This window comes from Balaenoptera physalus (assembly GCF_965194825.1).
Source record: "Balaenoptera physalus genome assembly, chromosome: 15".
Classification (NCBI taxonomy): Eukaryota; Metazoa; Chordata; class Mammalia; order Artiodactyla; family Balaenopteridae; genus Balaenoptera; species Balaenoptera physalus.
Window position 1 is genome coordinate 87,567,509 of NC_138894.1, and position 27,241 is coordinate 87,594,749.

Here is a 27,241-nt window from a genome sequence, read left to right on the forward strand (position 1 = left end):
GATGGGGGTGGGTGGTGAGATATTAGGTAGCTTTTCAGGAAACCAGGCTGGCATGGACCCATAAACTGGCATCCTTTGGATGCAGACATTAGGTAGACGTTTGGTGATGAATGGGAGAGGGAGGGGTCTGGAGCCAAAATTCAGAGACTCTGTGGGGACTTAGAGGTAGCCCTGAGTGGCTGAATGGCTGCAGACATGGACACCACAGGGCATGGAAGTGCTGGTGCTAAAACTAAGTCATACTTCCTTTACCATCTTGACCAGGATCTGTATGTGTTTGTTTGTCATGCAGTGTGCATGTATGTGTCTGTTTGTAGTGGTGATGATTGTTTTTAAAATACAGTGTTTGGGGCCTCTTGGCAGTTTCCTAGCTGCTCTATGAGTGGGGTAAAACTTCTGCCCTGACTTCGCTCAGTTATGTGACCTGGCTTAAATGGATGACTAACAGAAGAATTATAAGGGCATGGTGAGAGTAGAACCAGGCTGTGAAAATTGTCAAACCTGCCCTTTGTCAGGTAGTCAACTCCATTCAATCCAATTTAAATCAATAATTATCTCTAAGTGCCATCCTGTGTAATGGCTCTTAAGGTATAGGTGTGGTTGGAAGGAAAAGGAGGGAGGGAAAAATGAATAAGCACAGTTAATGTCTTTCTGGACTGGTAAGTGAGCAAAGCTAGATTTACAAACAACTATAAGATAATGAGGAGTGAAAGGCCCAGAGGAAGTATGGACTGAACAATGGGATTCAGAGAAGGAGGCGTTAATTGTGGCTGGTCACGCAGGGGAGGCTTCCAGAAAGGAAACTGTCTGCTAGACCAGAATTCTCTTGTGCTGATTTTGGAGGGGTCACGGAATAAGATTCTACTTACAGTTATTATGGTCTCTTTTATTTTGTTTTGCTCCAAAGCAATGGAAAAGCCTTCCTCCTAATGGACTAATCTAAGAATGAGACATCGCTTTCTTACCCTCCCTGAAATGCTTGTATGCACTCTTTTAGAATCATTCTGTCTTATTTGTGGTTGTGTCATTTTGTCTTGTTGAAGGCAGTGCGAGGGTCTGCTTCTTCTTCTGTGCCCTTCCTCTCCTCATTGAGCTGGGCACACAGTAAGTGCCAAGTTAATGCTAACTGAATAAACAAAAGCATGATTAATGTAGATCAACAGAGTGATGATTAATTGATGAGGACGTTGATAACTAGAATGCATTTTATTTGGAAGAGATAAGGGTACGTAAATCTCGTCTCTCCAGCATCACTCTGGGCTAGATCCTGGACGGTAGTGGCTCCCGTTTCCAGACAGAAGAACTGAGGCACAGAGAGGTACAGTGGTTTGCTTAGATTGCATAGAATGCAATGCAACTCCAGTAATAAATACTGATAATTAGCCTCTTTCACTTGCGTGTCAGTTTATTGTTCACAACAGTATGAGGTGGGAGGCACAGGGATTATTTGAAATTTATAGGGGAGGACCTCAGGCTCAGAGAAGGGAGGTGTCAGCCAGAAGGTTACGGAAGGAGTTGGTGGCTCAGGGAGGTAATGCTACAATGAACGAGACACATTCATAAGTACTGATAGGTCCTGACAAAGTGCTCTGGATGAATGGCTTAGAAATACATAAGGACAGGGGTGGTCCTCCAAAGGAAGATGGGATTTGGATGGATTGGTGGGTGGAAGGAACATGGAACTGGAGCTCAGGAGATTTAGGTGTTTGTCCTGGCTCTTCCATAGATGTGTGTTATGTCAACTGGGGAAGGTTACTTGCTTGGTCTTGGTCTGTTTCTTTACCCACAAAATGAGAGAAATGGGTCAGGTGATTTGTAAAGTTACTTGTAGCTCAAACATGCTGACTCAAATATATAGAGATACCATATTGGAAAATAAGGACAGGATAAATTATTTTAGAACAACAGCATATCTTACTGATTTTGGTGATTCTAAAAATTCTTTATAGGTAGCATTATGTTTAAATCAAATTATCTGTCTGAGTTCCTATGATGTCGGGGCATATAAAGATGATTGAGAGATGCTTGAGACATAGAGTTAATAAAAATAATACTGTTTGTAATATTTTTCAATGTCACATGACCATGGCATGAAGGATGAAGCACTGTCTCTATCTCCCAGGCTCTCTTCTTCTCTCCTGTCACCAAGTGTGGTGATGGAATAGGAGCTGGTCACCTTGGCTCCACTAGTTTTATGATCTTGGATAAATACTCAGTTTCTTTCTTTAAAATAGGAATAGTATGACCAACTTAGCCCCTTCCCAGCTTTGCCCCTTCCCTTCCCATGTGATTCTTATGAGGATCACATGGGATAACTTGTGTGAGAGCATTTTATAAACTGTAGAGTGCGATCCACAGATTCTTATTACTGACTACACATGTTCATGGTCTCCTGTCATTCATGTGGGTGTGGGGACAGGGACCAACTACCCTTGACTAGATCACTCGACTCTAGCTTCAACGCTGGGCTTAGGGAAAACAGTGAAACTATTTCTGTTAGTTTTATCTAAATCCTGGAGTTTGCTGGCTTGCTTCCCAGAACCTCATCAAAATGGAGTATGAACCCACCCAGTTGGCCAGCCCGGAATGGAAAGTAAATACCATTGCACCTCACCTCTGCTGGGAGCTTAGCACAATTAATGGAGTGTTACTTACCCGCCCTTATTACCAGCCCCTGTTCCTTATCACTGTATGCGACCTTGAACAGGTTACTTCCTCTCTGGGCCTGAGTTCCTTGCTCTTTCAAATTTTAAGGCGTTATACAGGATGATTTCTGGGTTGTTTCCAACCTCTTAATTCAGCAAGGTTTTTAAATGAAGGGTTTATTTACGTATAAGACAGAGTCAGGGACCCTCCAGTGTAACTGTGCTTGGAGCTAGTACTTCACTCTGCTACCAGGGGAGGGGGCATGGGGTGGCCTGGTGCTGACTTTTTCCTGTTCCCTACCACCACCCGCACCCCCAGCCCCGCCCAGCTGAGACAAATGGGCTTGATTGGAGCACAGACCTGTTGTCAGATGTAATCATGAGTCCCGCTGTGCTCTTAGAGAGGTGACACCAGCTCCAAAGTCTTGAACATGAGCTCTTTAGCAGCTGTGAATCAGAGAGCTCTGGGCAAAAATTAGAGTTAAGTCCAAGACTGCTGTAGCACTAGAAGGGCACTCACTAAAGCTCCAGGACCCACTGCCTGCCCCTGGAAGGCAGCTCTGCCTTTTACCTGTGTGGGCAGGGCCATGGCACTGAACTCTGTACTCCAATGTCCCCTCCCTAGGAGGGATGGTCACTGAACACCTACCAGTTGGGGAACTTTGATAATCAGGTAAGGTAATGCATGAGCCTAGGAGGTAAAACCGAAAGAAAAGCAAGACCATTATTATCCTAATGAGAGCACAGTGGTTTCTACTGGGTTGGAGGGAGGGAAGGCCACACTCCCCTCTGGTTCTGGTTTAATAATGTTCTTTTGATTTTAGTTTGGATGGCATTTATGTAGCAGATCACGTCCTGATTATTCATTAAACATGTGCTGTTTTATGTATCTTTCTGTGTCCATGTTTATGCACAGTTTTCAAGTGTGAAAATATCAGATAGTGCATGCAAAGCACATAAAGCACCTGGCAAAATGTAAGCATTTAGTAGATGTTTTTACTGGCACTCTTGTCCCCAGCTGACTGCAACAAGCCGTAAATGAAACACTCCTCATTTCACAATCAGGCCTCATGGGCTGAAGGAGTTCAAGGTGAAGAAATGGCTTCATGTGCAGCTTTGTGATCAGACGTTGAGTTCCAACTCTATCTCTGATCCTTACATCAGTATGGAAAATTTGTTTCTATCTGAGCCTCGTTCATATTCTCCCTCTCTCTCTCACAGACGTTATTAAGGTCTTTGCTGTCTGGCCAACACCACTGGGTATAAAGCCAAAGATGAAATGACAAGGGATTTAGCCCTTTTGAGGGATTAGATGTCTGCCATGGGTAACAGACATGTAAACAGATCAGTACCTTACTGTATTTCTCATCTGTAGGCCTGAAAATGTATTTTGTAGGCATGTAGCACATCCTTGGAAATGATAGTCATCGTTTTAAAAAAGTACAGTCAGTGGATTCAAGTTAGCAAGTCTGTGGGGCTGGGGGTTTGTAAACCGGCTTCTGAAGGACAGGTGTGATGGTAATTGACAAAGCAGAGTGGCGAGGACGTTTCAAATCCAGTTTTTGCATTTCAAGCAGAGGGATTTTACCCTCCCCTGGACATGTAAAGGGAAGGGCCAGTGGCATAGACTGAGCTGCCAGGGCAATATTACCACAGTTGAGAAAAGGTGTGCTTACCTGCCCATGTATGCTGTGTCTCCTTTAAAACATGTTTGAACATTGTCACTTTATAGAGAACCTCCTGGGATTTCAGAATAAACCGACTCCTTGTTTTTATAATCAAAAAAATAAAACGATTTCAGCCTCCCCAAATCATTGAAATTTGTATCAGTACTTAGTTGTGGATTTCCATCTTTTATGAGGTAGCATTTTTTTAAAAATTTATTTATTTTATTTATTTTTGGCTGCATTGGGTCTTCATTGCTGCGCGCGGGCTTTTCTCTAGTTGCGGCTACTCTTTGTTGCGGCGCGCGGGCTTCTCATCGCGGTGGCTTCTCTTGTTGCGGAGCACGGGCTCTAGGCACGCAGGCTTCAGTAGTTGTGGCACAGGGGCTTAGTTGCGCCCTGGCATGTGGGATCTTCCCAGACCAGGGCTCGAACCCATGTCCCCTGCATTGGCAGGCTGATTCTTAACCGCTGCACCACCAGGAAAGCCCCAGCACTTTGTTTTAACATGATTTCTTCCTTAAATGTGTTATTTAATTGTCTATGTACATTGTTAATTCTTTCTCGTCAGCGTTTCACCCTTTCATCTTCCCAGTAAAGAGCAAAACTACCTTTAAAGCACAATGATACTGTAGGGGATGATTTCCTTAAAATTAATATGTAAGTCAGTTCACTAAGTGAATCATGGGACTCATTTTAAAAACTTTGGTGTATATGCTAATCCCTTGTTCCAGAAAATTCAGCTAATGTGTCTGGGTGCACAGCCAGCTGCCTTTTCACCAGGAGCTCAGTGGAGTACCAGCTCTGGTGGTAGGGCATCCTTATCTAGGGCAGACAAGGTGGTTTTCCTAGCCCTTTGCAAAATGCAAAATACACAAATGCTTGTCTTCTAGATATTCTCACACTCCTTTTGTACCTGGATACTGCTTCCGGGCTCCTTCCCTACCACTCTCCACGTCCTTACTGCCTTCCTGCTGGACCTGTTGGCCAGATCCCATCCCTCCAATTGCTGAACCCATCTTCCAGTTTTCTCTAGGACCCCTGCTCCTTCCCAACTTCTCTTCCTAAATTCCTTCCTCAATCATCTCTTTTGTCCACTTGGCCATGCCACACACTCCATGAATGCTCTGGAAGATCAAAAGGCTACTGTGACAGTCTCAACCCTCAGGGAGTCTATAGACCCGTTGAGGGAAAACTTTGAGAATCTGCTGAAAAGTCCAGACACCTTTTTAGGAAAAATTACACGTACATCACTTTAGAAAGTCCTTGTAATCTCTGAATTACAGCACCCAGAAGCCTTGTGAGAACTGACATAATAGAAAGATGTGTGTGGTAGAACTGAAGCACTTCCCAGCTAAATTCCTATTCATTCAGGGTTTGGTCTCTGAGTTATATGACAGAAGAAAACATAGTAGATTGTGATAAGTATAAAACAAGGTAGAATTAAAACAAATGAGATAAGGCGTATCACTACATGACCCTATCAGAGTAAGGTATTATTACCTTTAACCAATAAGTAGTGGATGTAAAGACTGGTGGACTTACTCTTCTTTGATGGACATTAATAGTATCACCATTACCTGCTTCTCCTTCCCTTCTAAACACATAACGACTGTAGGCCTTAGTCTCCTTGCACTTGGCTGGGACAGTGTGATCAGTCTTGGAAGTGACATTTGTCACCCCAGGCTGAGACCGTGACAAGCCTACTCGCAGTTCTCTGGCCCGCAGTTCTCTTTCCCTGTCAAGCAGGAGGCTCCTGTTGAGACAATGCGGTTACACAATTGAAGCAGGCTGCACTGCTGAGCAAATGCAAGGATGCCACTCAGACCTAACCCAAAGTGGGCATGAATGGGATAGCAGCCTTTATGCAATTTTTGGAGTTGTTTGTTCCTGCAGTGTAACCTGGTTTAGCTCAGCTAATGCATCTGCCAAGCGGCCCGGTACGGAAGACGCGTGCTGCTTTCCATGGGTCTCTGATTTGCCGAAGCGATGCCAAGCGGCCCGGTACAGAAGAAGCGTGCTGCTTTCCATGGGTCTCTGAATTGCCGAAGCGATGCTTTTGAGCAGCTGCTTCTTTCTTGTGTGTGCTTCCTGTCGTCCTGCTCTATCTAGAGCAGAATACAAATGTCAGCCACGTCCATGCGTCAAAATAAAAATAGCCCCGTTTTGACTTCTCTAGTGTGAAATGTTAGTGACTCCCATTTTGAAGGAATAATTGGTTCCAAGGTGCCTTGCAGCCATTCTTAGAAATGTGTGTTCCAGTTGGTTCTTTCCCCAGGAAATTGCACGAATGGCTTGAGGGAAAGAAGAGAGTCAACACTGACCACTAATGTGATTAATTAAAGGACTTAGTATAAATGACCAATGGTATTTACAGGTACCTTAGAGGGATTAACGCTGGTTAAACGGGTAGAGGAAGCAGATTAATGAATGATTCAGCGGCTGGGTGGTAGGGGTTGGAGCATTTTTCAGTGGAGCCATTAATAAGCACCTCTACCTCCACATTACATGTGAGGGATCTCACTTTAATCCTTTAAATGCTTTCACTCTCTGTAATTAGGTAATTAGTTAAAGGAACAATATAACAAATGCACAAGGAGAAAGAAAACGAACGAATGCATATGAATAAGTAAGAGCCTTTTATTTTATAACAAAGCAGTACTTTCTGGTTCTTTTCTTGGTGAGCTGTAGCAGTCTTCCCAGGAGTCTCACTGCTTTTCCACAAAGATGGGGTCCAGTTTTGTGCCCCTAAACAAAACACAGCAGGTCGTCCAGACCTGGGAACCTCATGGAACTCCATTAAGTGCCTTTCAGCTCATTTCTAAGCAGGCTGTTAGAGGAGAGCTACAGCCTGGGCCCTGGAAAGCTGTCTGCGAGGTGGACACCAGATCTTAAAAGGGCCTTGGCTAACTCTCCTTGATTAAAGAATGCCTTGGTATACTTTGTGTAGCACTCTGATTTGGATGCCTGCCCGTTCTCTCTTTTTCCTCCCTTCAATTACTGGCTTCTTTATTCCTTTTTCTTTCTGTGACCTTGTCTTGCCTTCTCAGCAGGGCTAGCTGCTATGGGATATTTAAGACCTTGCCTTTGAGAAGTTTACAATTTACTTGGAGTTTGAGGAATAAGACAAAGACTTATGAGAAATGAACTAATTATGAGACAGTATGAGCTTTGTACCAAATCAGTGAGGCATGCAGTGAGGTCTACACAGGCCTTCAGAGCACCGGCTCCAGACCCATCTTTTCTCCTTTCTGCTTCTTCTAACCCTCTTGCAGCACACACCTTGATTTTCTTCTCCAGATCCATGGCCTGTGTCTGCCACAGCGCAGCTTTGATCTTTGGTGATAATCAGGCCACAGATCGTTTTTAAAATATATCATTTTGCCTATGTGTAAGTCACATAAGGACAGCAGTTATTAACCTGGAAAGATAATTTTCAAAAAAGGTTCAAAAAGTGTGATGAAGAAATGGCTGATTATTATTTATTTCTTGAGTTGCAAGTGATGGGACATCTTCTTTGGGAGAATGAACAGAAAGGCTAAGAGAACTCACAAAACAGAGAGATTAGACGGGTTGGAAAAGCAAAGGCCGTGGTGAGAGGTTTTTGGCTTACGCCTAAAGGAGGCTACGTCCTTAGACAGAGACTAGTTTCAGTTTTTAGGTTTTCAAGTCTCTTATTTTGTTACTTGTCCCCCAAGCAACTATGAAAAGCTCTGCTGGTTTCTTTCTTTCTTCCTTTCTTTCCTTTCTTTCTTTTCTTCCTTTCTCTTTCTTTCTTCCTTCTTTCTTCCTTTCTTTCTTTCTTTCTTTCTTTCTTTCTTTCTTTCTTTCTTTCTCTCTCTCTCTTTCTATTTTTTTTTTTTTACAGGGAAACAAATTATAGTAGTTAACATTTATTAGTGCTTAACATGCTAGACTTTCTTTCTTTCTTTGTTTCTCTCTCTCTCTTTCTTCTTTTTTTTTTACAGGGAACTGAATTATAGTAGTTAACATTTATTAGTGCTTAACATGTGCTAGACTTTCTTTTTTTCCTTCTTTCTTTCTCTCTCTCTCTCTTTCTTTCTTTCTCTCTCTCTCTCTCTCTCTTTTTTTTTACAGGGAAGCAAATTATAGTAGTTAACATTTATTAGTGCTTAACGTGCTAGACTTTCTTTCTTTGTTTCTCTCTCTCTTTCTTTCTTTTTTTTCTACAGGGAAGTGAATTATAGTAGTTAACATTTATTAGTGCTTAACATGTGCTAGACTTTCTTTCCTTCTTTCTTTCTTTCTCTCTCTTTCTTTTTTCCTTTCTTTCTTTCTCTCTCTCTCTCTTCTTCCCTTCTTCCCTCCCTCCCTCCCCCCTCCTTCTTTTCTTTCTTTCAAACACTTAACATGAGATATACCCTTATAACAAAATTTTTAGTGCACAACACAGTATTGTTAACTACAGGCATGATAGTACAGAGCAGATGCCTAGAACATGTCTATGGATGGAAGAATGGATAAAGAAAAATGTGGTATACAGCATAATGTTATTTAGCCTTAAAAAAAAAAGAAGGAAATCCTGCCATTTGCAATAACATGGATGGACCTGGAGGACATCATGCTGAATGAAATAAGCCAGACACAGAAGGACAAATCTGCTTGAATCAACTTATATGACAAATCTGAAATAGTCAAACTCACAGAAGCGGAGTAGAATAGTGGTTACCAGGTGCTGGGGAGGGGGAAACGGGGAGCTGTTGTTCAAGGGGTATAAAGGTTCAGCTCTCTTGGTTTCTTTGTATCCCAGCAGCAGCCCCTTGACAGGGGCCAGGGACCAGGCCTGGATTCTCCGCCTCTGATTCTTCCCAGATGGGCCAGTGCCCCCTGGAAAAGTGACCAGTCACCTCCTCAAGAGCTTTCAACTCTCATTCATGTTTCTCATGGCTCTTTCCCCAGTGAGGTGTGTTTTCTTCCTGGGAGCTTGTGGAAAATCCCAGTCTGCTCTTCAGAGGGTTTGATTTAACCCTTTAGTCTCCCGCCCCATGTACCTGTGGAATTTAGTACATCTTTTATTGGTGAAAACCCACTCTTTGAAGCCATGCCATGCCCAATTTTGTCACTGCAGGTTTTGGCACTGACATCAGCTCCGCTGGTTTCCGTCTCACAGTAGAGGCCCTCTGCCTGCCCCCAGCCCAGGTTCTCAGCTTTCAACCTTCACCCATGATCAGTAGACACCTCTCAAAAAGGCAGGAAGTCCCCAGTGCTCCTCTGCAAGGGGCTTCCTTCTCCAGAGTTTTACAGTCTTAATCTTATTCCTCATGGCTTCTCTGATTCTTTGAAATAGCTGTTTGTTTGTTTCAATTTATCTTGCTTTTCTGATTGTTTTTGGTGGAATAGTTGTGGTGTCTTGAAGATTTCTCTTTTTCTCAGAAGCAAAAGTCCTCAAAATGTATTTTCAAATTTGCTGGAGGTAGAGATCTAACATTTCTGCCTCAAAACATTACTAGGCTGTGTTGGGCAGAACCAACCAATCAACCAACCAACAGATAAATAACTTTGGGTGGAGGTGTCAAGATTTCACAACCAGTTACTATGAAGCTAACTGGGTATTTCTAAATCAACAATTGACACATAACTTTTTTTTTTATATATAGCATTGAACAACTTCTTGGACCCAGTGGCAGAGCTGCTATTAATCTCTACATTAGAAAGGGATTTAAATTTCTTCCCTGCTCCATTTTTTTAAGAAAAAAAGACTGGACACCAAATACCACCTGTTTCACCAGTAGTTTTAGAACATACAAAAGAAATAAAAGGGGAAAAAAATGAAGCTACTAAATACTTCTTGGAGGAAAGCAGTCTTTCTTATTTCTCTGATTTCTGTAAGACCCATTGCTTAACTGTAACACTGTTCAACTTTGTTCTAGATGGCTAGCATCGTTTTGTGAGGAAGGAAAATTCTACTGTCCCAGCCTGGGTCTCAGTGTGCCTGTCCCCAAAATGAAGGGGTTGGATTACATGATAGCGAAAGTGTTTTTTCTTTGACTTCCTCTATGGGATGAGATTTCTTTTTGAGATTCACACTATTTTTCCTTAATAAATCAATTTGCACAACCACGCTTACTTTTAAAAACTCCATATCAGTGAGTGTAATGCTTCTTCCCAGCCCCAGGTTTATCCATTATCCAGAACTTCTCTAACTTAGTAAAACTATAGTAGTACATTCCTAGCACAGAAAATCTTCATTATTATCTTTTATTCTGCTCTGCATGGCAGGATTCCCTTCAGAAACTTTCTGGGGCTATTCTAACGAAGACTCAAAACTGAACAAAGCTTCGTTCATCTGAAGCTAAGCCAAAGTTGACTTAGACTTCAAGTTTAAGTTGATGCAGTGATTAACTGGTTAGATGAAACAAACATTGAATAATACATATTTTAATGCTTAAAGACTGTAATTCATTTAAAACATCATATTGTGCTTTATCTTTTTCTGGAAATTTTTAAGTGGCTTTTGAACATCAGAAATAAAATTTTGACCTCCATCATCTGTGATCAACAGACCCACAGATGTTCATCTGTCAAAGAGATTGTTGGGCGTTTCTTTTCAATGGTTGGGATGCAGTGCAGGCGGTCTAGACAATCAATATAGCTACTCCATGATGCATTATAATCCTGTGCTGCCCTGCTCAGGAAGCCCAAGACAATATTCAATGATTTAACTTAGGAGGCTTGGATTCTAGCCAAGCTTTACCATCAGCCAACTCAAAGACTGTCCAGAATCACATGTCTCCTCTGGGCTTGACTTAATCTGATCTGTAAAAACGTGATGGGATTTGGGGTAGGATGTTGTAATCTCACTGGTTCTCAAGAGGAAACAGAGAGGGGATAATTTGACTTTCCTAGGAGTTTTGGGAGTCGTGGAAGGCAGTTGGAAAGCCTGAGATGACATATGTTAAACTTTCCACATAGAGGAGAACCGTTTCAACCCAAATGCTCCTGAGTCCTTTCCCTTGGGAGAAACGCCAGCAAATGGGTGTTCATGTTGTTTTTCTGGCATTAGTATTCTTTTATTTTTGGCTGGGCAAAGACATTTACAACACTTTATTTCTAGCACCGCAAGTGCTAGAAATCCTATAAATTGGTAGGAAAAGACAGTCCAATAGAAATGTGGAGAAAAGAACATAAATAGACATTTCACAGAATGATAATTTTAGATGGCTAGTAGACATCTGAAAATTGGTTGAAAAAATGCAAATGAAAGCAAGAATGAAATACTATTTTTTTTAACCCATGAGATTGAAAATTAAAATGTGTCATGCATCCCTACATTGCTGGTGAGTGAATTGCTGGAAATTGGTGTGGGAAATGGCATTGGTATTCTTAAGAAGACTCCTATGGGGGCTTATTCTGTCTTTCCCTAGCAAGTTCACATGAATTCCCCTATTCCCATACTAGAGACACCTTTCTAGAACTCACATCAAGAATGCCCATCTATAAATCTCCCAGCTTTCCTTCTTCAGACTTCTCTGAAATTATGTCAGGATTGCAAAGGTTTTTTTCTCTAATCATGTGGTTATCAAGCATGTAAACTTGCTTCACTCTCTGGTCATTTTCATTTTCAGAGTCTGATGAACTGACTCTGGGTTCTTTTTTCTTCCCCCCAGAAGAAAGGGTCATGGGAAGCATTTTCCTTCTGAATTGGAGTGCTGCTCACCAAGCTAAAATGCCTTTCTTTTCACAGTCCTTTTCAGTGATTCTTTGTTCCGTGAAGCCTCCTCTTGACAGTCTGCCCAAGGGGCTTAGGATGAGGTTTGGGGAGAGTGGATGGGAGATTGAAGGACTGGGGTCCAAGTTATTGAGCCAGGCCTTCTTGCTCAGCTTCCTCCTCCTTAACCCCTCATCCTTCCACGAAGGTTGACATGCCCTTCTCAGTAACTTCCAATCAGTGTTTACCAGTTTGAGGAAGTAAGGCACAAGCCAAGGGAAATAAAACTTGCTGAATCTATCAATATCCACCCATGACAACATCGTGAGAAGTTTTGCTGCTTCTGTTGAGTCCCCTCCCCGTCCCCCTTCAGTCCCCGTCCCCTTCCCCCTCCCCCTCGTGGCTTCTCCCCTTCCCATTCCCCTTCAGCACACCCAGTGTTTCCTCTGTGATTCTTCAAGCTCAGAGTCTCCTCTGGAACATTGTCTTGCTGGTTCTTTCAGTCAGTGTTTATGCCTCACATCTTCCCAGGCTCTATTCTCTATCAAATGTTCCATCTTAAAAGTTCAGGGCTGGAAGGTAACTCTGAAGTGATCTGAAACCATGGCCTCATTTGACAGATCAGATCAAGGCTGTCCATATAAATACAAAGTGAGTCACAATGGTAATTTTAAATTTTCTGATAGCCACATTTAAAAAAATACAGTAAAAAGAAATAAGTGAAATTAATTATATATTTTAATCAACCCAATACTTCGGGAATAGTATCATTTCAATGTGAATTCAATATAAAATGTATTGAGATATTCATATTCTTTTTCTCATTTTAAGTATCTGAAATTGAGTATGTATTTTAAATTTACAGCATACTTCAGTGAGGGCTAGCTGCATTTCTGGGGCAGAGTTGCCAACTGTGGCTAGTGGCCACTGCTGGGATGGCATAGGATTATAGCAACAAAGTTTAGGGGGAGCAAGTGACTTGCTTAAGGTCATAAACTAGTTGACAACAGAGCCAGTCTCTTGATCTCTGCTCTGATGCTTTTCTTGAAACAATGTCTGATTATGACAGTGATGATCCTTAGAATGTGCCTTGAAGTGGAAAATGGATTATATGAATCTAGAATAATTTAGTGGTGAAAATCTATAGCGGTTTTAGTGTAAGGCTAAAAAGAAGGTTATACCTTCTAGTAGCTTCTGTTTTATGACATTATTGTTACAAGAGGAAGATTGTGACCAGAAAATTTTATTTCCAGTGATATTGATGGACAAAAGAAGTTAATTTGAATTGCAATGTGAATATCTGTCTTCTTTCAGATCTATTTTGTTAGTCTATTATCTATGTCAATGTCTAAGTACTAGGAAATTACTGCTTATTTCCATGAAAATGTATCAAAATGTACATTTTAACAGTGGCTTGTATGTGGGGGGAGATCATTGTAGCTTCTCCATCTATGCTTAATGACCAAACCTCAGTGCTTGGCTCTGGCTTTGCTTTTTTTTTTTTCTTTTTGCTGTGCCATGTGACATGTGGGATCTTGGTTCCCTGACTAGGGATCAAACCCATGCCCCCTGCACTGGGAGTGCGGAGTCTTAACCACTGGACCACCAGGGAAGTCCTGGGCTCTGGCTTTAAAACTCCCATGATTTTAAGCCTGTTTCAGGACTACCTGAGCATGTGGGACTCCATAGATAAAGCCTTGGGGTTCTAAAAGTTCCACACCTAATTCTGAAGTATGAAATTTGATTCAGGACAAAATAAACAGTCCCAAAATCTAAATTGCATTATATTCAAAGTGATTAGGAATCACAGTGAACTAATGTCTCTGGTACTTGGCTTGACATCCTCACTCTTAATCACCATATGCTCTTGAGGATATCACTTTCTTTAGTATCGGTGCCCTTTATAAATGGCAAGGAACGGTATCTACCCTACTTACTATGTAGGACTTCATTTTCTAAGGTGTGTTTTAGACCCAGGGGATGCACTATCAAAAAAGGAATTCGATGGTCAACTGAACTAGAGAAATTCTGATTACTCTTAGAGATTCAAAATGTGTAACAGTATTTTAAAGACCTGGGTAGTCTTGCAGACAAACAATATTTTAATTTAACTTAACGTTTCCTAAATGTTTTTTTTTTTAAATAAATTTATTTATTTATTTATTTGTTTATTTTTGGCTGCATTGGGTCTTCGTTGCTGCACGCGGGCTTTCTCTAGTTGTGGAGAGCAGGGGCCACTCTTTGTTGCGGTGTGCGGGCTTCTCATTGCAGAGGCTTCTCTTGTTGCAGAGCACAGGCTCTAGGCGCACGGGCTTCAGTAGTTGTGGCACGCAGGCTCAGTAGTTGTGGCTCGCGGGCTCCAGAGCGCAAGCTCAGTAGTTGTGGCGCACGTGCTTAATTGCTCCGCGGCATGTGGGATCTTCCCGGACCAGGGCTTGAACCCGTGTCTCTTGCACTGGCAGGCGGATTCTCAACCACTGAGCCACCAGGGAAGCCCCCTAAATGTCTTTAAGCCTCAGGAATTATTTGATCTTTTTCTCACCCACCACCTAGTCCATGGAACATGCTTAGAGAAATGTTGTCATGGAGAATTTTAAAGGCAAAGTGGGCAAAGATATATGAAAGATATTTAGATGTCTAATAATCATTTCTCAAGCATAAGTTGTTAAAACACACTTTTAAGAGTGTCTTGCTGTCCCAATATGTACCTACAGATTCCCCAACACTGCACTTTCTCCTGGAAACACACAAAGTTTAATATTACTACCCTATTTGCTCACCTTCTCTTGACATCAATTAAACAACAAATGTAATATGGTAAGAAAATGTTGGCCACACAAAAAGCCAGATTTCAAGATTCTAAAACCATCACATTCTTGAGTATTTCACCCCATACTCCCCTCTTTCGTCCCCTCCTCTCCTGCATCTTCCACTTTCTCCATCTTCTCTTCCTCCCCCCACTTCCCTTTTCCCTTTTTCTTCACTCTCTCTGATGACCCAACATAGCCTTTTGGTCTAGATCAACTAAGTTTTATGAGCCCTTAGTTATTGAGAAGAGTGCTGTGCTAATTCTGGGATCAAAAAGAGATTTGACCTAGACATTGCTCTCAAAACTCTTACTTTCTGGTAAAGAAGATGTACATGTAAAACATGACTCTAGCTGAGTGTGACCCATGTAATAATGGGCTTCTCTCTAAGGTACAGGAAGTAGCCTTGACATTGGAGGGGCTGACCTTGCTGGGAGAGTTGGAAAGGACCTTGTTCATTGAATGCTTCACAAAGCGGGGGATGTCTGAGCAAGTGTGTCAGCAGTTCCTAGGCAGTCAAGGATAGGAAGGTGGATCCAGTAGAGAGGGCAGAGTGTGGGAAGCCACTGAGGCATGAATGAACAAGGTGTACACTGGACATGCAAACCATCCAAGTAATTCATGGAAATATGGAGAGAGGCAAGCTAAGGTTACATCATGAGGGGCCTTGTATCCCTACTGCCCTTTGGTGAGTGGCCTGCTAACATTTTTAAGCCTTGAAACTCCTTGACATTTTATCTGGAAGCCCAGAATTTGCTTGGCAGTTGGTCTAGCGGAAACAAGGCAAGGAGCTTGGTACCTTTTGAAAAGCCACTGCAAAAGGGTACCAAAAGGGTACCATTTGAAAGCCACTGCAATGAAACATGGTCATATTTGTGTTTTCTAGCAGAAACTTAATAAGTTTTTGTTAGAGAATGAAAGTTTTCCCAAACCAGGGAAAAGGAAAGGGGCGAAGGAAAGCATTCACTTTCTCGGATGCTATTTTAGATGAAAGGCCAGGATCCATCTTTCTGTTCAGTCACACACGGAAGCAGCTTTCAAGAAAAAGAAGTGCTGATGTACATTAGCTCACTCTGCTATTAAGTGTGCTGGAACATATTTTAAAAACAGTTTAGAACTAAAATCATACGCATTGATGTCTTCTATTCCTTTGAGGACTTTTAGTGGCAGACAAGTCTGAACTGCGTTTATTCATGTGGGAGCAGAATTATCTTTGATTACCAAGTGCTTTTTGCTTCCGTGAAAGCTATAATAAACCACTGCTGGGTCCATTGGGGTAGGTGTGGGCTTGTGAAATCAAAGTTGGGGAGGGTTTGGGTGAAAGGAAATTTCTTACGAATATTATAAAAATTGGTTTGAACTTAAAGCGTTAGAGAGAGAAAGCTCTGGGTTACTTTTATTGACATCCCTGGGTTGGCATCTCTCAAGAGACAGTGCCATACTTACATGGGTGTCTTCCATCAACCTCCACCTGATGTGCAGGGTTGTTACATCTTTAGCTCCACTCACGGCAATGCCAGAGACAAACACAGAAGAATATTCTGACCTGGCTTTGTCAGTTTTTTAATCCATATCTTGGCTCTTTTCTTTTATATAAACAGAAATGCAAAACTGAAGGCTTGGTATGTTTTGCCTGTTTCATTTTTAAATTCCTTTTCATTTTTTACAGAGTAATTCATCTTCACTATGGGTTAGTTTAAAAAACATATATACAAAAAGAAGAAATTAAAATCTACTGGTAATAACAACTCTAGAAATAACTACTATCAACATTTTCAAGTATATCTTTATATCTTTCTAGATTTTTTTCCTTACACATTCATATTACAGTGTTCCTTTGAGAAATGAGATCATGTTGCACAAATTGTTTTGTTACCCACTTTCCTCATTTTAAATACATCAGAAGCAAAAATAATTTTAAAGTCAATATAGTTCGTTCTACGACATCGCTTTTATGTGGATGCGTGCTATTTGTTTATAAAGGTAGACCCCCATTTATTTAAACAAACTCTTATTTTTAGACATTTGGCTTCCAGGCTTGCCCTATTATAACAGTGCTAGGAAACATCCTACTAGCTAAATTTTGCCTTCATTTATCTTATCCTTGTCTCCTTAGAATAATCTACTCAAGTGGAATTTCTGGTTCAAAGGCTCTGTATACTGTCAACGCTGTTGGCATGCTTTATAAAACTGTCCTCAGGAATGAAGGTTATTCTTGTTTATATTCCAAATGTGAATGTATGAGGGCACTTATTTCCAATCAACATTACCAGTTCTAGTAAATATTGTTTTGGTCAGTTTAATACATTTTACATTCCTGGGTCTCCCTACTTCCTCCACCTGTTGGGTCTAATAGAACATGCACTCCAAAGGATGGGGTGAGGAGTCAAAGAGATAAATGAGGCAAAGAAGGGCTGTGTAGGAGGGGCTCAGTGATGTGTTCACAGTTGATGTAAGTTCAGTTTGAAGACTCACCTCATAGAAATAGTTTATTGATGGGCTTAACGTTTGAACTGTAGAAGCTGCAGGGTGAGGAGGAGCTTGTTTACAACCAAGGTGATTCTCTGCATCCCGAGGGAGGTCCTTTATCAGGTAGAGAGAAACAGATGCCTCCAGAACTCTGAAAGTCAGGTGGAAGCAGTGCAAGTCAGAGGGGCTTGAGAAGTGGTTCAGGGAATCCAAAAGGGTGGACAATTTGAAAGTAAACCTAATCATTGGCCAAAGCTTGGAAATACAAAAAAGAGAAAAACGATCCCCTCTTGGGCTTTTTTCACTGAACTACACTTTGGCATTGTGCCATTGCCCTGTATGGAGCCCTGCTTATTTTTTTCTGGATTGAAAAGCAATAGGGCGTGATGGTGAACCATGTTGGGCATGGAGAGTCCGAATTCTGGCCCTGCCATGTGCCAGCTCGTTGAGTTTGAGTTATTCTCTAAACTGTTTCCAGGTCTAGGGGAATGATGATGATACGATGTAGGGCTGTGTGAGGATTAGATGAGATCGTTTGCAGGAGTCAGCACAGAGCCTGGAATTAGTAACCCTCCCTCCACTGTAGCTGTTAGGATTATTACTTTGGCACTGTGTCTTCAACTCACACAGGGGCTGCTTGGATTCCCTGAAGGTGACTCGCTGGGTCACAGAGGGCGACAAACTTTGCCCCACTATTTACCACCTTCCACAGTGTCCCGATGAGCAGAGAACATGGGAGAACTTTCTTTCCTGTTTTCTTAAGTGGAGTCATTTTGCTTTATTTTCCTGTGAATGCTTCACTTTGTCCTCAAAATGAAGAAGCCACATCATGTACCGTGTCTCCCTCTCTGGGTTGGTGGCTAGAAAGCTTAGGGGTGAATGTGTGGTCGATCTCTGTCTACTGTGTAGGGCTTCACAGAATTCATTCCACATACCAGCCACCCTGCTGGCTGTAGCTTATCTTTCTTATATTTATTCCTCATCTGCTTACATTTTCTCAAATTTAATTTTATCTTGTATGTATGCTGTAAACAACTTTAAATTGCTTTTAGAACAAGGCAGGGTAGAACAAAAGAAATAAAAGTAAAAGAGAAAATAAAGCTCATCACTGGTATACCCACTCTGAAGTAAATCCTATTTATATATTGTAACTTTCTTCCTTTCCCCTTCCTTCTCATTGTCTCTACGTCCATCTATCCATCTAGCTTACCTGCAGGCAGGCGGTATGTGATTTTCACACAGCCTTAGTCCATAAACAGTTTCTTTCATCATAAAAAGTTCATTGTAAAATGACTTTTAATGGCCGTCTAGACCTCTATCATATAGATAAGCCACAGTTTATTAATTATTCTTCTGTCATTAAAATTTAGGTTTTCTTCCCTTTGCTGCATAACATTTATCTTTATAACCGTGATCACCATCATTCCTTATACATTTTTGCATAACCCTTTACTTTTGTTTCTTATAAGACTTTCATATACATTACTGGCGATCATCTTCTTCCTATTCAAAGAAATGAAATTGCTCCTCTTCAAAGAAATGAAATTAAAGCATATAATCATCTGTGCCTATCCAGCAGATTTAGGAGCCAGGAGTGGTATTCCCTGCATCAGCAAGGAAGCAAGTCTATAAAACATGGAATGAAAATATCTTCTCCCTGTGGCACGGCAGAGAGCTTCTCCAGGGAAGTTGTTGAGAAATACAGATTAGGTTTAGGGATGAATCCTTGCTACATGGTGCTTCCCCTTCCTCAAACTTCCAGAGGCCATCTCTGACAATTTCATCTAGGACGGGGGAGAGAAGCCTCGCTGGGCATGGCTTCTGGTGGGCCTGGAAGCTCAGAGACTTCATCAGACCTTCTTCAAAGACCTGATCCCTCCTTACCTGGTTTTCAGCCAAAGCTAGAATCTGACATCCCCAGATATTTCTAGGGTTTTGAGCTGGATATTTTCCCCATTCAGTTGGGCAAAGCCTGAAGGGCATTTTTAAACAGAGGATCTTTGAGTTTTCAGCTTTTATCTTTCATTAAAGATTAGGAGCAACATTTTAAATTCCTCTGCCTCAGAGGTCCCTGCCTGTAGCTTCCATGCCTTGTGACCTGCCTCCGTGATTATGGGAGAATGTTCCATCTGCAGCTACTGACCATAGTTGTCCCTCAGTGTCTGTGGGTGATTGGTTTCAGGAACCCCCGAGGATCCCAAAATCTGTGGATGCTCAAGTCCCTTATATAAAATGGGGTAACACAGTATCTGTGGGTACAGAGGACCAACTGTATTTTGTTTCCCACCTGCTGCTGAAGTCAGACTCAGGTCTCCTTCAGAAACTACCATGTTGTCTGCACAGATCCTTCTGGTGGTGATGAGATCTGTGTTGGCAAACACAGCCCTTGCTTGTGCTGTTTTCCAAGAAGCAGGTCTGGGTGGACCCCAGACTGGTGTGCTTATCAGCGGTGCCACCTTGAACACCAGTTATGACCTCAGTTTTCGTGTCTGTGATAAGCAAAATACTCCTTCCTCGTGGTGTTGTGGTGAAGACTGAGATATATTTGGCTGAAGGAGACATTGTTTGTGAACATGCCTATCGCTTGACCGATGCCTCTTTCACCATAATTATTCGATTTTGATTCAAGTGTTTGACCTGGGCACACCTGGGAGGAGTCTCCAGGAGAGCAAATAATTACCAAACACTTGTTCTGTGGCTGTGACCAGCCCCAGGGCCTTCTCAGCAAGCTGACAAGGTAGATACTATCATCATCCCCGTGTCCATCGAGAAGTTACGAGACTCATCCAGGTTTAGAGCTAGAAAGAAACAAAGCCACGGTTGGAACTTAGGCAGCCTGGTTGTAGAACCTGTTCTCTTGTCTACCCAACTGTACTGCCCAAAACCCAACAAATGGTTAAGAACATGTTTCTCTTTAAAGATGCACTGAAGGCCTGAGTGCGGTTGGCGTGGGTACCCCTGGCCTGGTATCGCAACCCACTGCCAGCCCGTATCTCCCCCTTCCCTCCCGCCTGGCCACAGTCCCATCCTGGATGGCATTCCTGTGCCACCAGCTCCATTTATTCCTGACACAGTGTAAACAGGGACCCATGAACATGTGGTACCACCAAGGTGTTTACTTCTCAGTAGAGCCTGGCCCCAGGACACCCAAGGGAATCAACCCCTCATGTTCCAAAGAAGGGGGGCCGTGACCCAGCACATGGGCTACGTAAACTGGATCTTGTTCCGTGCAGGAAAATCCTGTGTGGATCCTTCCAGAAGAGACTGTCAAACTTTTATTTTTTAAATCTTCAATCATGCCATATTGTAATGGGTACACAGTGCTTTTACTTGGCATCAACTATGAGTTGGTTTTGAAACAATTCAGTATTAAACCAGAGGGGATGATTACTCTCCATCCCTTTGGGGCAACTCTACCAACAGGGGACAGGTTCCATTCTATTCCAATTTGTGTTGCTGTATATGCCCATCCGGCAACACAGAAAGTGGCTCTATTAGCTAATACAGCGTTACCATATTTGTCATGGAAATCAGGTGCCTGCTTCCGGTGGCTCTGCCTTGCCATTGTTTGCTGAATGCTTTGAACTCAGAGGCAACTTAGTGCATTTTTGGCCAGGGGAAACATCATGGAGCTGAAGACAGAACTGCAGCAACTGCAGCTGCTAGTTTTTTGCACCTTCACATCAAGTACCCTTGCAAAGAGTTCTGAAAACGAGACAGTCAGACTTTTTGCTAAACTTCCAATTGTGGCATTTAGAGGCTAACTTTTATCCCACAAAACTCTTGAACTTACATAGCAGTGTTTAGTTCACAAAACATCTTCCCCACTTCTCCCTGTGGGGTCACCATAGAAAGTTCATGAGGGAGGCCAGCAGATTTTTCCCTCTGTCCCTGGCTCTCTCTTCCCCGCTCTTTGCTTTATTGAGTTCCTACACTGGGGTAAGTTTTGAGAATTAAAAAACAAAAGACAAATCTTTCCCACTTTCCTGTTGAGTTCTCACAGGTTGTAAGTAGAGCTGTGCTTTAGAACTTGAGTCTCCCAATGGCCAAGCCAGGACACACTCTCCACTCAAGATGCCTTTCCAAACGGTCACCAAACTCTGCTTTCAGCATTGAGTCCTGAGCTCGTAGGAGCCTCTTATCGGGATGATGGGCTCTAGGTCTGACCTTCTGTGTCCCTAGGGAATGGCTCAGAGCAAATTAACTTGAATTTGATCAAAATTTTCTGAGGTCATAGTTAAGACTGACAGTTGCTGGTGGTGCCAAAGTCACTTTTTTTTTTAAACTTTTTATTTTATATTGGAGTATAGTTGATTAACAATGTTGTGTTAGTTTCAGGTGTACAGCAAAGTTACTCCTGCAGAAACAGGAATGGCTAAAGTCAAGACTGGTGTGTCCTTCTGGTGCCTTTAAAAGAGGACAAATCTCCTATAAACATAATTAAGCCATTCATCCTTTAATTAATTTGTTCGTTCTGAAACAGGGATGCCCCCAATGTGGTAATGGAGTGTGCTTGCTGTGACCATTCTGTCTCTAGAATACAAATGCTCACTCTCTCCCCTGGCCCCATCACACCAGCCATCAATAATGAGTAAAAGCCCTGACAAGTGTTCAGTCCTCCCCTATAGAATCTTCCTCCTCCCTGTGCTGGGTCTTGCAGCCAAGGGTGGAAGGAGAGGGCAGTTCATTTCCGGTGGGCAAAAGAAGCGCTGGTGGCTGAGACGGAGTTGACCTTGGTGAGTTGCATCCATGCACGGTCACTGGTCCAAGTACCCCTCCCCCAGTGGCTGCAGACCCAGGACGTTGTCATCAATGTCATCAATGATGCCTCTGCATCATTTTCTGCTGCAGTGAGTCTTCAGTTTAGGGCTGCCCACTCCCCGCTGCTGTGCTTAGGGGAGAGGGCATTTGATTGAAAGGGCACTCAGCAAAGATTTGGGCTGAGGCAGGCCAGTGGTGATGCTGCCAGTTACTGGCATGGGACGTCAGGAATGCTGGCTCGCAAGGAGGCGGGCAGCGAGCAGGTGTCTCCAGCAGAAGCCTTGGGCTATCAGGAGGAGGGGCTCCGAAGGCTGACCCAGGTCAGAGACTGGGTCCACTGCTAGCGCTTCTATGCTGGTCTCTCAGGTCAGAATACGGACAGTTTTAGCTCGACCAGTTAACTGTGAGTTTTCAAGCATTGCTACCTCCTCAAATGTCGGGGCTAAGACATGTTCAAGCATTCGTTACTTTAGGAACCCAGATCCACCCCTTCCTTTCCCTTACTGGGGACGAGCTTTTCTCTGTAAAACTTTAAAACACAAAGGGTCCCATCAGATCTTCTTGCTCAAGAGGATGATCCTACTGATTGGCCTTCTGAGCGGCCCCCAGGGGCTCCACAGTGACTCTCACTCCTGCCAATATTGTGACATGATTTGTCACATTCTCTTGAAAAAGAAGAAAAAGAAACACTGTTCCCATCGATAATCTGCCACTGTCCATCTATTCATTCATTCACGTGGCAAACCCCAAGGGCCAAGAGCTTGTCAAAAAACCATGGATATTCCAGACCTGGGCCCAGTGATGAACTTGATCTTTTTCACATTTCTCACATTCCCCAGGATCTACCTGGCTTCTGGCACCTGGACTTTGTTTCCTTTCGTCGGCTGGAGTGCACTCCTCACAGTCGGTGACTGAAGTGAGTTTCTTCAGCTTGATGCTGGGCACCCTTAGGACACAGCTTGTACTTGACTTCTTGGCCCTTTGCCTTCCTGGTTCCTCTGGGCAGCTCCTCGGCATCCCCGGACCCTTGAACTTCACCCTGGGGCTAGCCAGGCCTCCCTCAGCCTCCCGGAAGCGGCACTGCTTATTGTGCCTTGTGTGAGAAACTGTTCAGAGCCTGATAAACCCTGGGCAACACATTTTCTGACTTAGTTTATTTCTAAAGTGTGTCTTTTGAAGTCATCTTTTCATGAGGGATGGGGCTGGGGTTTAGCTTACCTTGTTGGTAGATTATGAAAGATAAATGGCACTTGAGTCCATTTGAAAAACGAGGACTCTCCCTTCTTTCTTTTCATCCCTACCCCCAGCACTGCCCAATGTCCAAAATGCCCTTGATCCCAGATGGCTCAGTGAACCATGAACAATAAAATATAAAGGATTTCTCTTAACAAAAATGAATCCTTGCAATGACTAATTTGAAAGAGCCCTAATTTACCATGAGGGCTTCTTCTTTGAGACCTGTCTTTGTCACCAGCTAGCTAGGAGACCGGCACAGTCATTAACCTCTGGGACCCTCTTGTCTGCCCTTCACAAACAGAGGACACAGCATGAGTATTCTAAAGGGATGTGCATCATTAAGGATCAAACGCGAACGGATAACCAGACCTTCGATTGTATACAATTTCGTTTTTACTATATGGATAAACCTTGATATTTAGAGAGTAACAGAATTATGTTGCTCTCTGTATAGCCATTTGAAGTTAATCAGGCAGTGAATCTTAATTACCTACATTAGTTTAGCCTGGTAAAGCAAAATGAAGCCCTTTCCACACATTGTCTTTCAATCTGCCATTAACAGCAGAGAGAGTCAAATATTCATACACTTGGTCAGCGACCACTGACTCCAGGGTGCTTTCATTCATGGCTGTATTTTCATCTCAGGCTAAGAGAGTTTCCGGTTCAGGATAAGCCTCAACATTCTCTCTTGAAATAAGATTGAGAGAAGCATAAGGACTCAGTAGCACGGACGACCCCACTCCGGCACAACATGTGAAATGGCAGCTCTTCAAAACCTTTCCTCAGGCTATGAAACAGCTCTGAGTCCATCATATTCCTCTTCCTCAACTCTTAGAATCTTGCATGTGCAAATATCTCAGCCTGAAACGACTGCCAGAGTAGGGAAATATCTGGGAGTGAGGTCATCCTTATTAGAATAGGTTGCTTTACACTATCTGGATTTGGAAGGAGAATTTCATATACCCCTTCTCCACTACACAGAGCCAAAGAATTTTAGGGACCACCTAATTCATCTCCTCATCAGGTCCATTTTGCTGATAGGAAAACTGAGTCTCGGTGGGGTCAAATGTTTTGTCCACAGTCCTGCAGCAGCAAGTAGCAGATCTAAAACTAGAACCCAGGCTTCTGACTCCTAGTCCATTACTAAAAAGTGTGTGCTTGGTTTGATGAAGGAATTTAAAATGCTGGGAGTGGAAGGGAAAGAATTTCAAAAGATTAACCAAAGAAAAGAAAGATTTTCCCAAATGGTCTCTAAGACCTTTGATGCCGGCAAAGCCTTGGAAGTGGATCTTGGTTAAGTCTCCTTGTGCAGCTGTGCAGACTTACACTTCTCTTCGTACCTGGGAACGTGGTGCCTTATTCATGCAAACAGAATCTATTTGTTCTGAGACTTTGCAGAGAAGGAAAACATAAGTTAATGACAAAATTAAGAGAAGAAATGATCACGGCTGCGCTTTGGCAGAGCAACCCTGAACAGCCACCTAAAGTTAGATGTGGAAGCCCTCCTTGGAAAAGGAGCCCAGGTGAAGACCTTAATGAGAGCAGTTCTATTGATGCGTCTAGAATCCTACGTGCAGTGCTGTGCTGCCTCTGGTGTCCCTGCCTTTCAAGTCTGAAGGCATTTAAGTACTAGACACCTCAGTGGAAATGATGTGAATTCTTTTTGTCCTTATTGTGTGTTTTAAATGTGCGAAATAAGTAAATGTTTTCACGCTGTAAGGTGTTAGGATGGTTCAATGAGGTAGGTTAGAGGGCTTTATAAAATGGGAATATCTGAATGTGGAAAGGAAGACTGTTAACCACTCAGTAATTAATGGGCACTTGCTTAAAGTCTAGGCACTTGCCAGGGATCACAGTTTATTAAATATGTGCAACAGAATTTCTCAACAGGTGTTTTCACTTGGACTCAGCTGACTCCTCTGAAGCCCTTGACAAGTGTATCCATATAGGCCCCCTTCCAGGCCTGCCATAGCCAATTCTCTGGGGATGCATTTGAACCTTTGCATGGCTAACTTGCTTCCTGGGGGCTTCTGATACAGGAGACTACCCTGGAGGGTGGAACCTCTTCTGCTTTTTTATTCAAAGTTGCTTACTTCGTAAGCATAAGCATCTATGTTTGATGCATAGAACTGAACATGAGCTTAAATTAGGTCGAAAGATGGTTTGAGGCAAGTTGTGACTGGCTTTGTTTTCCATGCTAGATAACTGAGGCTTTACTCAGTAGGAATAGTTAGCTAAGCACTACCTTTGAGCAAGGTAGAATACTAAACTTGATTTCTAGAAAAATAAACCTGATAGACAGCAGTGAGAAGACCAATTTCAGTAATCCAGAATTGGTTCTTAGTGACTATTTCTCATCTTTTTATTTTACTGAAAAATCATCTGGTAGGAAAGAAATGTCTGAATTCCTCTCCACACCCCCTGTAGGTTTGTCTTTTTCTCTCCACAAAGAGAAAGTCTTGGAGTGGCCTTTTTTCTTTCTCTGCATGTTTGCCCCTTTCCACGTGTGGAGAAGTAGCTCTTCTGATTAGTGTAATTATGCCCTTGTTTAGCCCAGCGGTCCTATATCTGGGTGTGCATTAGAATCACCTGGAGGGCGTCTGAAACTGAAGACTGCTAAGCCCCACCCACTGCATTTCTGATTCGGTAGGTCTGGGCCCAATAAGCTTGCGCTTCCGACAGGTTCCCAGGTGACCCCAATGCGGCTCCACCGGGCCTCAGGCTTGGAGAACCACTGCTTTAGGCCAATATTCTCTTTCCCTGGAAGCCTCAGCAAACAGTAAGTAAGGTTTGTGTTTTTTTATTTTCCCCTTTGAGTTTTAAATAAAATAACCTCATGCAACAGGAGAGGAGAGGGTCAGAGATGGAGGATGCCGCCCCTTTGTTCTGTGGCGGGGACGTGGGCTCCACTTAGGGCTGGAGGGCTCTGTGGGCTGTGGGGTTAGAGGCTCAGCTCCGAGGCCAGATCCTGGGCTTGGAAACACGGGTCCCTCAAGCTTTGGCCTGTGCTTGAGGGCGGGGGAGCGCTGCATCCCCAAGCGTTCTGCTCTTTGCTCCTGAGGCCCAAGAAAAGATGCCCTGGGAGGCCCAGGCTGTCCGGGGAAAGGCTGGCTCTTCCAGGGCTTGGGCTGGGACAAGGGGAGGGGGGCTCAGACCGTTCTGTTGGCCCCAACCATGGCCCCTGAGCTCTGCTTTCAACTGCTGTGCCAGTGTCTTCTAGGTGGCAGACTCCAATCGGTGCTCCACTGTTTTCTTTTTCAGTGAATTAAACTCATCTGTGCTGGTCCTAATCCCATTTTGGGACTGGGCCCCTGCTCCAGCTTTTCAGTCTAAAACCCCTTGTGTACATCAGCGTGGCCTGTCAGTGGGTCCAGCTGCTTTACTTAGGTACGGATAGACCAGGATGCTGTGTTGGGGCCCAGGCCCAAGTAGCAATCTCCAGTCTGTTTGCCATTTGATACTTCTATTCACCAGATTTCAGACAGGAAGACAGCGAGAGGAGCAAGTAGTAGGATTTGAGCATCAAACATTTCCTCATACTCTGTGCCGTTTAGAAAGAAAGCAACTTTCTGGAGAATCTGAGTCCTTGCTCATGGGAGCTGATATGCCAAGCGTTGGCCTAGAAAGTTGCAGCAGGATGTGTACATCATTGCAGTGACAGGCTGACATTATATTACTGGGACTTTAAACTACCAAAAGCAACCAAATTGTACATCCAGAACACTCATGCGTGATGTTTTGACCTTTAGATTGTTAATACTAAGGCTTTGACAGAAAGTACTAGAGCAGCTTTCCCAAATTCTGTTTTGGTTTTGTTTTGAATTGCATCCAGAAAAAGAGGGAGCTGTGGACACTTGGATTCATTCAGCTTCCAGAGACTGTGGAGTCCTATCCACAGGGCCTCAAGCTGGTTCTAGATTATTTCCTCCATAAGCCCTGAACATGGGTTTCAGAGACCCATACTGAGATCAATGGCAGGGAAATGTTGTA

At 43.0% G+C, this 27,241-nt stretch overlaps 1 long non-coding RNA gene and 1 pseudogene across 2 annotated transcripts in view; one reads left to right on the plus strand and one right to left on the minus strand.

Annotated features, from left to right (window-relative positions):
- The window catches only part of LOC309643627, a 98,233-nt gene that overhangs the window by 10,816 nt on the left and 60,176 nt on the right, over positions 1–27,241 (plus strand). The gene's annotated exons all lie outside the window — the stretch shown is intronic.
- Positions 15,623–25,814, minus strand: LOC309643742 (cytochrome c oxidase subunit 7B, mitochondrial pseudogene; annotated as a pseudogene). Its single transcript has one exon. The product of its transcript is annotated as a cytochrome c oxidase subunit 7B, mitochondrial pseudogene (transcript).